Here is a 12346-nt window from a genome sequence, read left to right as displayed (position 1 = left end):
GTAAAATTTCATGGTCAATAATTTGAAGATTTATAACAAATTTCATGATCAATAGACCTTACCTTTAACCCTACCACATTATTCATGTATGTGCCTGTCCCAAGTCAGAAGCCTGTAATTCAGTGGTTGTAGTTTGTTTATATGGTAAAACAAATTTTTCGTTCAATTCTTTTAAAATAAATAAGGCCGTTAGTTTTCTCTTTTTAATTGTTTTACATTGTCATTTCGGGGCCTTTTATAGCTGACTATGCGGTATGGGCTTTGCTCATTGTTGAAGGCTGTACGATGACTTATATCTGTTAATTTCTGTGTCATTTTGGTTTCTTGTAGACGGTTGTCTCATTGGCAATCATACCACCTCTTCTTTTTTATACTTACGTTTAGTTTATGATATATAAGCCAAACACTTTTAAATTATCCCCTTATGCATGTTCTATTATTGCCATGTAATTATAGTTGACGGATGAGATCAAAAACTGCAAAATTACCCCCTAATCCATGTTCTAGTATTAGTATGTTAGTTCACGGATGAGATTAAAACTTTTAGAATACCCCCTAATCCATGTTCTATTATTGGTATGTTAATTGACGGATGAGATCAAAACCTTTTAAATTACCCCCTAATCCAGGTTGTTTTATTGGCATGTTAGTTGACGGATCGGATGAGATCAAAACCTTTTAAATTACCCCCTAATCCATGTTCTATTATTGGCATGTTAGTTCAAGGATGAGACACAAACTTTTAAATTACCCCATAATCCATGTTCATGATTGGTATGTTAGTTGACGGATGAGATCATCAAATAAATTTTTAAACACCATCAGAAACAAAATTTGGATACTGCTTGATAGCACAATTGTATAAACCATTATATCTTAAAATCTCTTCAAGAAATTACTAGTTTAACACTATAATAAATCATCCGTTGCAATAAATTAAAAAAAAAACTGATGTCCTAATACTAAACGGTTTCGTGAAAAGAAACAGTATTTGGTAATTCTGCTTTAATCATTTTTCATTTTAATTCTTTGTTTTAGTAAAATGAAAAAAGAGGGTTACAAATTTTTTTGTATTTAGATTTCTTGGTTAGTTTTATCCTAAAAACAGGGCGTACATGTGCCTGAACATTCGTTCATATTTCTGATAGTCTCTCCTTATCGACTCATTATAGATCATTGTTTGTCTGCTAGAGCTTGGGATTATGTGTGTGATATTTATAATGCATGCAATTGCCAAAAGATCTTAAACTATTAACAACAAAAAATTGTTGATGCATGCAATGGGCGTGTATTGAAGGTCGCATTTTCACTTAAAATTGTTTACTTTTTTATGTGACTTGGATGAGGCAGGTGTCATTTGTTTCTCGCATTTTTTTTTCTTTTTTATAGATTAGACCCATTTATGTTCTGTTTGTATTGTTTTACCTTAGTTATTATGCGGCCCTTCATAGCTTGCTGTACGGTGAGTGCCAAGAATATACGTTGAATGTTGAATTTCGGTCTATAATCATTTACTTATTATCTATACATTGTGACTTGGATAGATAGTTGTCAATCGTCATGTGTTTCCCGTTTCTCGTTTTATATGCATTAGACAGTTAGTTTTTCTGTTTGGATTGTTTTACGTTAGTCATTGTTGGGCTCTTTAAGGAAGCTGGCTTGACATGTTTTCAATTTTTTGTCAGATTTCGGAATCCTCTGGTTTTATCCATTTGAATGCCTTGAAATATTTTGCCCGGTGACCCCCATTTGTCTTTTTGTAAATCTTTTACATGTATAAAGATAAGCCATCTGTAAAAGTCTTATAAAATTTTAATTAACAGTTTTTAAGATCTTCAACTTGTCAATGATAAAGCTATGAAAAGTCAAGAGAGAATATTTTTCCGCCAAAATTTCAACGGCTTATATCTCAAAAAACAAGCACGGTGACCTATTTATTTTATTTGCTCGTTGGATTCATTTTTTAATCCCCTATTAATATAAGCTAGTCTTTTGAAAAGTTAATTACTTCGAAACTGAGAAGCGAACTCCCTTAAAGCTTCCTTTTCGGTGTAAGCAAATAAACCGCGTTGACGACCGTACTTTGGCCTATAGTTGTTAACCTTTTATGCATTGTTGAGTAGACTGAGAGTAAACGTTGTCTCATTGGCCGTCATACCAAATCATCATATTCATATTCTGTCAATATTATCCCATTTTTCTTCTATTATTTCCTTTTTTCAGAAGTTTATATCGTAAATATTGATTTAGATCGTGATTTAAGTCAGTTTTATGAGAGACATACATTTTTCAAAAGTCAATATTACTGTAAAATATCAATCATTTTTAAATTATATGTTACTTTATTACCAGAGTTTGGACAAATTATCTTTAAAACGTTAAAAATATTGTTATAACATATTACGTTTAATTCGAATGAATGATCTATTTTAGATATCAAACAAATAAATATACTTTTGACAGATGTTTAGATCTCTTTTGAAAAGTTACAATTAAGGATATGTCTTATATATGGCTAAAAAATCATGAATTTGGTCAATTGTACGAGACAGTTATTAATAACCATTATTTAATAACGAATCAATCCTTTTTTATTAGTTTATTTCTTGTATGTATAAATTAAACTTTATACTATCTCTTCTTTGAAGACATAACAACATAAAGGTCAATTCCAAGAATTGATTTATTGAAGATATTAAACTAATTAGATAAAATTTTAGCAAATGATTAGTTCTTTTTTTAATAGTCACGAGACACGAGACAATTTTTTTCAAACTGGGGGTTATCAAAATTAATAAAATTGGTTATATCCGGTTTGTATGCTTAACGAATTGAAGAACATTGTTAATACACGAATTTAAAAAAAATATATACAACTGACAATTCGTTTTTCTGATATATAAAACTAAAGGCTTAACAGGACCAACCTCAATCAAAATAGACAGAGTTATCTTAGGTACTCCAGAAGTTGTATATGTGACACACGTCGTGTGCACATGTACAGTAATCACATATCAAGTGAAGAGTCTATTTAGATAGATAGTAAACTACATCTAGGAATTGATGCTCCAGGATACGGTTATTTATCAGCATATTGCGCAATTCGACTGGATTTGTTTTTTTTGTAACCTTTCATACATTTCCAGACGTTTCGATTTTAAAATACAATAAAAGAACATTCACGAGGTAAACGTTAATGTAAAGATAGCAATATTCAAGATTGACGCAATATGAAAAAAAACCAGAAGTTTCCAAAATAACGATTAAATATTAACGGTAAATAATGTCAACAGAAGTATACACATTTTCAAAAGTCGTACAATCGATTAAGGGAGAGCGAATCAGGGTCAAAAACCAAAACGGATGGAATCACATCAACTATAAGAGGTGAACACCGGAAAACAGAACCAATGAACTTCTTCATAAAAAAACGCCAACATACATAGAAATGGACTATTTGATAAAGGTATAGGATAACACACTTAAAGCCGCAGCATTCAGAAGTTCCTCGACACAACTTTATATAGCACTATTGTACATACACGAGCTTCACGACGGCAGCCACATATGGATATGATCATCCTTGCGGAGCTCCCGAGACCACCCCCCTTTATTGATGGGGTTCGAGTTGCTTTGTCTTTAGTTTTTTATGTTGTGTTTTGTGAACTATTGTTTGTCTGTTTATCCTTTCTTTTAAGTCGTTGTCAGTTTCTTTTTTTTTTATCTATGAGTTTGAATGTACTCCTGGTATCTTTCGTCCATCGTCAATAATAAGTCTACAACATCACATGCGGTATTTATAAAATAGGAATATTTAGTATGACTTGCAATGACACAAATGTCTAACAAATTACAAAGGAGTTAACAGCAATACGGCAATACTCTACGGACCTCACGAATGAGCAAAACCATACCACTTTAAAGGACCACAAAGATATTGAAAATAACACGTTACAATTGTAATGCGTTCAAAACACGAAATGAAAAATGTAAAAGCATTTAAATGAAAAAAAATATAACGGTTTGAACTATGTTCAAAACAATGAAGGAAACTAACAACTAACAACAACCATTGATTTTCAGGCGCCGGAAATGGGAAAAATACATTTATAATGCGGCGCGGTTTAACTAGTTTGAAGGCGCTTACTCTCCTCTAACTTGGAACTGTGGTGTAATTGCACAAGGGAGCTAACAACTACATGAACTATTGTTTCTTCCTTGCTCTTATATTTATAGTGAAGTTAAAATACATTTTGTTGTATCTAGATAGGATCGGAAACATGACATATTATACAATTTGAATGGTGGATACCTTTAAATAAGTATCATTACTTTTTACACAAAAACAAATAATGATAGAAAATAAAACAATGAATTGAAACTTATATTTATATAATCACAATGCGCATACTAGTTTCAACAGGTAAAATAAATAAGTCGGGTTCACCATGTTACAACCTAACCACTACTTAAAAACCTCCATGTCAGAAGTGACATTAGTGTTTATGCTGAGAGTAGGTTTTGTATATTTTTCCTTTTGATTTTGTTACAAAATTTGATGTGACTAGAATGACATGTGTATCTTTAAAATTTGGGAATGCATTTTATCGAAACTAAGATAAATCAAATAGTCAAATTGCACTTCAATTCTTGAAAACAATTCTATACACGAACATGGACGTGTTAGTAAGCATTAGTTTCCAATCTAAGACTAAAAATGTCAAATTGGTTAACAAAAAAAGTGTTCATACGATATTGAAACAAAACAATAATTTCAAGTTCAAACTTTATGTAAAAACCTTCATATAAAAAGGCAATGACCGTATTAGTTTTTTTTTTATATTTTATCAACATAGAAGAACAAGAACAATATTTTGTTATTATCTGTCGTATGAGAAATATGGAGAAATAAGATTTTGTCGGTGACCGCCTCGCAGAAGTAGTGTTTACATTTGAATATGAATTTAATATTGTAAGGCGTGGCATTTTCAATTTTACAGTCAGCAACTGTATATCACATTCAATACTACAAAAAATACATAGACAATAACTGTTTAGTGTCTTTAAATATCAGCTGTATTTGTACGAGGCTAGGAAACAAGGTGTATGCGAGCTTTTAGCGAGCTACTACACCTGTTTCGAGCCGAGTACAAATACAGCTGATATTTAAAGACACTAAACAGTTATTGTCTTTATCCTGCAATTAATTCTGTATATTGTTTGTGTTTTGAAAGAGACAAAAACTAACATATTTAGCATTTATTTTCGATTTGTAATCCCTTGAGGCCCGCGTAGTAATATCAAAATCACACATTACGCTGAAGACGGGTTCGCAAAAAAGAATCTCAAATGGTCAACAATAATACATCGCTCAAGGTGAATAATTATCTATTTTAACATAACAACTAATTTCAACAGTAAAAACAAATAACAAAACATTGTCAAATTTGAAACAGAAGTGTACGAGTTGTCCTACGCTTCAGACTTGACATTCACTAAACATGCATGCTGAAATAGACATGGTTGATTTTGTAACACAATCATACACATTCAAGTTTTGAAATCGACAATTGTCATCGTTATTGGAATGCAACTGGTATACACATTCTGAGGTCACACAGGTTCAAACAATACTCAGTCCGGCAGTGGGCGGAGCTTTAAAGCTATATCTGTATAGTATACAGATACAGCATAGCGATATCTGTAGGGCTGTATCTGTATAGTAGGACACCCAATTGCAGGATAAAATTGGATTGTTCAATGAGACCGCCTGCGGTGGTAATAATATTCTCCTTTCAATAATAAAAACGGTAGAGAACTGACCAATCCGAACACGTTTTGGACATTTCAATATTAGTTTGATTGATAGGACTTATATAAGCTAACCGTTTACCTCACATTCTTTTAAATAAATCGGTTAATTCTTCATCTTTAATCTATCATATATACATTAATTGGTTATAAAAAATATCCTGAATATTAAAATTTCCAAACAGTATCATTTCATATATAAGAATTCATTGATTTTTCATTGCTTTACATTCAGCGGCAAATATATCATGCAGGACTGACCAAAATGTATATATAGATATAGGAAGTTATTGTATGAGTGCCAATGTGACAACTATCCATCCCAGTCACAATTTATAAAAGTAAACCATTATAGGTCAAGGTACGGTCTTCAACACGGAGCCTAGGCTCACACCGAACAGCATTCTATAAAGGGCCCCAAAAAATTACTACTTTAATTGATAATTATCTGACAGAATATTTTCCCAAAAAATTCTCTTTGAAAAGAGATACATTTTTAGCGCACGTGGTAATTGAAATATACTACATCATAGGTAAAATAGCGATAAACAGATTATCATTCGACTGCTTTTCTCACTTTCGCCGTACCGGCTCGAGGCGACAAAATTATTATTGTTGAGATTATTAATTTATAATTATATGACCAAATTATTCAAGATGATTTTCATATTGCTTCTCTACAGCTTTTGATATGAGTTTCAGTTTGCTGTTGTTGAAATATGAATTCTGCCACAATACCGTGTATATTTCGACAGTTATCAACTTAAGATGACGTGGATTATACTAGTACTGTAGTTATCGAGTTAAAATTGCAGAATCTGATTCTCTAATGATTTAATGTTACAACATTGATATGACGGGAAATAACTAGAGACAAATACTATCAAGTATCTTAATAGATCGAATTGAAAGAACTGGCCTTTAAAATTATTCATAGAATAAAAAAAAATATTCATACACTGTTTTTGAATAAACAACTTGCAATTCTTTCTAATCAAAAACATCCTACATATTGTAATTTCACCTCACGCATACTGTTCTATTTGCCGTAAAAATGTTTATTGACAATTATATGATATGATTCTATCAGAACACACATCTTCCACACGGTTACCCTTTGTCAATATTGAAGAATTAATGTGCAGAGAACAAAGTTGTCTGATTATCATACAAACTATGATATATAGGTTCAAAGTGATATATATTCGTTTTAACTAGTCTTTATTTATGAATAACATGTTGACCGAAGCGCATTTTATTTATTTATTTAACAAAATATGCGAAAGCTTTTAAAACCCTATTAAATTATAAAAAGAAATGTCCAATTCTTATTAATAAATTCTATATATTGTATGTTTGGTGATTGTTCATCGCATAATATTCGACAGAAGAAAAAACATTACAAAAATAATAATCTCGTAAACACTTACAAAATTGTAGGTAAACAGCCAACTGAAAAAGTGCAAACAACTGACGATTTCTTACTTAATAAACGATTTTGACAGCTCAGAGACTGATTACAGTATAAAAATATTTACATTTTAGCACTTGAAAGGGAAAAAATCTGACGAACATTTAATTTATTTGCAATAAGTCGGTTAATTCTTTATCCCTAATCTTTCTGTTTTGAATACCATAACATAACATTGATTTTTTTATTATAATTGATGTTTCGCTTAGTAAAAATACTTTTGCTATTTATATCAATTTAATTTAATTCAAATGTATGAAATCAAATTTCCTATTTGATAACATACATTTGAATTAGATTGAAATTGTGTAAATAGAAAAAGTTTTTTTTTACTAAACACAACTGTTATTCACAATTATAATTATTTTTGTTCGGTGATGATCATCATTGAAATGTTATAAGAGTTGTGTCCCCTTATTAACTTAGCAGTAAAATGGGGTTATATTTTAACAGCATGCACATGCCGTACGGACACAAGGCTTTTTTTAATGTTAAAACCTTTTCAAGGTTTACTGTTTGATATTTCTTTATTATTACAACTTCTCCTCATTTCCCGTATTTATTAAAAACAGAACTTAGTTTTGTAATCAATAGTAGATATTGTCTGATTTTAAAGTTTTCAAGATATTATTTTCTTTTTCAAACATTCGTAGAATTTTATGAACCAATCGCAGAAGCTTTATCTTTTTTGATGAAAGTCCAATATATTAGAATAATTGATCACTTCATCGTAGAAGCATAAAACTTTGTACAGTGTACTAGTAATTTATATTTATGGTTTAAAATCTAAGAAACACTGTGTTAGCTTTCTGATAAACACCGAAATTTGTAATTGAAATATGGGAAAAAAAGATAATTTTACCCCTACAGCACATACATAAACTGAAAAACTATATCTGTCAAAGACTTTAAATATTTCATCATTTAACTATAATAATGTTATGGCATAAATCAGCAGCACAAACATCTGATAGATATTCAACCGTCTCGTTCGCTTCGTGTCATTCTGTAGCTTCAGTTTTGAAAAAGAAGAAAGTATTGTATTTACAAATCAAGTGTATGGTGTAATTTTTTCAATACCATATATCGGTCATCTTTAATTTAACGGCCATATTGGATTTTGTTTTCGTGCCTCAATATCGGGATTTTTTCTTTGTTACTATAGCTTTCTCTTTTTCAAAGTTTCATGTTATTATCATATAGTGAACAAGATGAATGTCCTTGCATTATACAACGCTACACATAAATGACTTTTCATTGAAGATTAATTTAGAAATTGAAATCTTAAAATTTTATTAAAGAATCGACAAACTCAAAATGCAATGTCCAAGGGAAAAGAGAAAAAATGAAATCAGTAGAATAGAACTACTAAGGCATTTTAAGTAGAGATTTCAACAGAGATGTTGGTAAAATACATGCAATATTTAATCTAATTTTCATACCAGACCTCAAACTACATGTTTAGAGAAACAATGACTGTTGATTTGAAAATTAAAGGAACTTAAAACAGAACCAATACATTCATAAATACAAATGCATGATGTTAAAATGATTGCAAATTCAAATTCATTGATGTAGTTTTGTCCTTTCATAATGGTCTTGATTGGTTTTTAAAACAATAATAAACAAAAAAGGGGCGTAAGATACCAGAGGGACATTTAAAGTCATAACTTGAAAATAAACTGAAAATTCCAAAAGACAAACAGACAAAACATTACACAAAACACAACCAAAAAATTTGGTTGAAATCAGGTGCCCCGGAATGGTGAGCTTATCCTGCTGCACATGTCTATTTATTACCTTTCAAAATGTACAGTATAAATGGTATAAAAGATAAAGACTACAGAAAGATAAGCCCACAGTACAGAATAGAACAAATATAGTGCTGGAATACAACAGACACAATAAATTATTCATACATGAACATGGTCTTAAAAATAAAGACTAACGAAATGAAAGACCCCACATGCTGCTTTTAGTTTTTTGGTTTTTAAATTCATTTCTTTTGAATGCGAAGTCTGACTACATGTAACAGTTCGCATTCTACCCATTATTCTTTTATCTCCCTCTTGTTCTTTAAAGTATCAGTGTTCCGTAATATAACCTACTTACAAAAGAAGAAACTGATTGCATTGGAGTTTTTATTATTTTCATAAAAAGCAGTCAACAAACGTTAGGAAAAAACCTTTTAATACATGTATAATTATATAGAAAAAAAATATCCTATAGATTATATTTAATTGTTTAGAAAGCTAGTGATAATTATTCTACAATTTATATGTTTATAATACGTCTGTCTTATGCAAATGTTATAAAAGAAATGGCATAGCGAAAATAAAACATTGAATTACAACTGAGAAATTATTTCTAATTTGAATTGCATAAACGAATTTACGAAGCTCATTAATTCAATTTTTCTATAAAAGTGGCAAATTTATTGAAATATTTCGAGATGCAAATGTTTATAACTTTATGTACGTCTAACATGCCTAAATGTACTTTTTTGTCTTTAAAAACAATCCCTGTTTTAATAATTCAATACCACCTACCGACTTTGCTTTCAATTTTAGAATTGTGTGTAAAAAGTTAAGAGATACTTTCTCCCTGCCTATACAAACCGCAAAGAGAGAGATGGTGTTTTGATTAGTTTTCATTCAGTAATCAGTTATTTAACAAAGTTTTCTTTCGCAAATTATTTGTAAGTAAATACACAGTAAAATTCAAATTGCCTAGATCTCGAACAAAACATTTATTTCGAAACGAAAGAGAGGCGCTACGTATTTGTTAAAAATACGGTAACGGCCGTTTCCATATAATACAAAGTAAGTGTCAATTTACCAAGCAGTTGTTTATTCGAGGAGTAATTCATGGTAAAAAAAAACAAGATAGAAATAGATAAATTAGGTATAAATAGGCATACAACAAAAGGAAATAAAACAGATATAAAGAACACTTTCTTCACCTGATTATTTTTATAATACGTACAGTAATTTAGTCACACATAATCTGTAGTTATGGAATTTTATTAAAACAGCATCTGGTTATTTTCAGGTGGGATGTAACAGATGCCGTCATTACAACTTGTGATTTATTTGTCATGCTTAGACCTCGTAATGGCTATATAGCTGAGATGGAAACAATTTACGATTCTATATGGTGGGAGTAATGTCTGAATATGCTGCTTCATTCCAACCGTTATATAACCCTTTGGCTTCAAACGACGTTAAATTACGTCATTTGTGCGACACAAAAAAACAGTATGTTTTGCCTAGGAATAAATGTCTAGAATGGAATAGTTTACCTATCGGGGCTAAGCTAAATTGTTGAATGAATGTGAAAATGAACGTTAAATAATGTATAGAAGATAGAAACGTACAAGTTTCGTTTACCCATACTAATATATGCGTTTAGTATTCAGATAAACAATGTTGCGTGAAACGGTATCATGCTCCTTTTGATGTGCAGTGGTAAATATTCCAAAGGAACGAAAAACCAGGCATATTTCATCCTTTTCAATTTTTTTTCGACATATTTTTTTTTAACTCTTTTTGGATACATATTTTTTAGCTACATGTATAAAATCCTCTTCCCGTTCTCGCTTCACTCCCTTCTTGATGGTTTTTAGTCATATTCTTGATGTTCTGTCAGTAAGTACGTTAACGATTTGATCTAAATCATTACTTCTATCTAGCATCGTCACCTGCTCGACAAGTAATAATCACTCCGAGAGTATATTAATTGCCTACATAATAAGAATGTTTAAGTTCACATAAATGCTGAGTAATGAATAAGACAATCAGAGCATTTTATGTTCCTCATACTGTACAAAATATTATTAGCTACATATAGTGTGCTAGTGACCTAATACGGTATATATGGTGTCAGTAAATTCCATATGGGGTGAGAGCGAAGGTCGAATCCACATATGGAATTTACTGACCCATATATACCGTATTAGGTCACTAGCACACTATGTTACGAATTTATCTTTTTTTTTATAATGAATTTTCTTTATTGTAACAAATAGATTAGCACAACATGCATGAACAAAGGTATACAGAATGACATTTTCACACAAAGGAAGTATTAAATAATAAAACAACAATTGAATATATATGATGGTGCAATAATAGGTTGAAAATAAATAAATATCTTATAACATTGAAATCTTATGTGTTCTTGCAATATACATAAGTGGTGTTTCAATCAAATTTTAACATTTATTATTTATTCTATGATAGGGGCCCAGGGACTCCAGTATTTGTTATATTCCTCTACAGAGAGGTTTTTAAATGAAATGTATTTTTCTAAGTTCAAGTGTTCCTTTAAATGGTTTTTTAAAGCATTTAGATTTGGCAAAACTTCTTGTAGTTTTGTTCTGTAAATGTAGTATTTTGAAAGTAGAATAATCTTATTTTTAACAAAATTCAATTTAACATTTTCGTAGATACCAAATAAAATAATCATAATATTCAAAGGCAGTTCAATATTTGTTATTCAAAAATCCAGATGTTAAGTGCATGCCAGAGACTGGCAACCATCGGACAGCTCCAAAATAAATGTTCTATGGTCTCTGGTCCTTCTTTACAAAATGTACATATGTTACTGCTATTTATTTTCATCTTGTAAAGTAGTGAATTAGTTCCCAAAATTCTATGGATATCTTAACGTGTGAAATTTAGACCTATCAACATGAGCAAGTCTTCAATACTGTTAGCATTAATAAACCACTTCCATTGATCATACAAAAACAGATACCAACAATAAATGTGTTTTATGAATTTATTTCAATCTTAATCATCAATTTCTTCGTCTGTTGAACCTTTACGATTTTTTTCTCAGTACCGTTTTGTTTTTATTAAGGGACGTAACACCACTACTAACCATGAATGAAATAAGCCCCGCCTCCCTACTACCTTATATGGAATAAAGGGACGTAACTCCACTACTAACCGTGTATGAGATAAGCCCCACCTCCATACTAACCTAATATCAAATATACACCGTCTCCACGATGGCGATTTTAACCAATCACTTTCCTAGAAATGTATAGGAGGTAAGATA

The sequence above is a fragment of the Mytilus edulis genome, chromosome 13, assembly GCF_963676685.1.
Source record: "Mytilus edulis chromosome 13, xbMytEdul2.2, whole genome shotgun sequence".
Classification (NCBI taxonomy): Eukaryota; Metazoa; Mollusca; class Bivalvia; order Mytilida; family Mytilidae; genus Mytilus; species Mytilus edulis.
Note: the sequence above shows the minus strand (reverse complement) of the source record.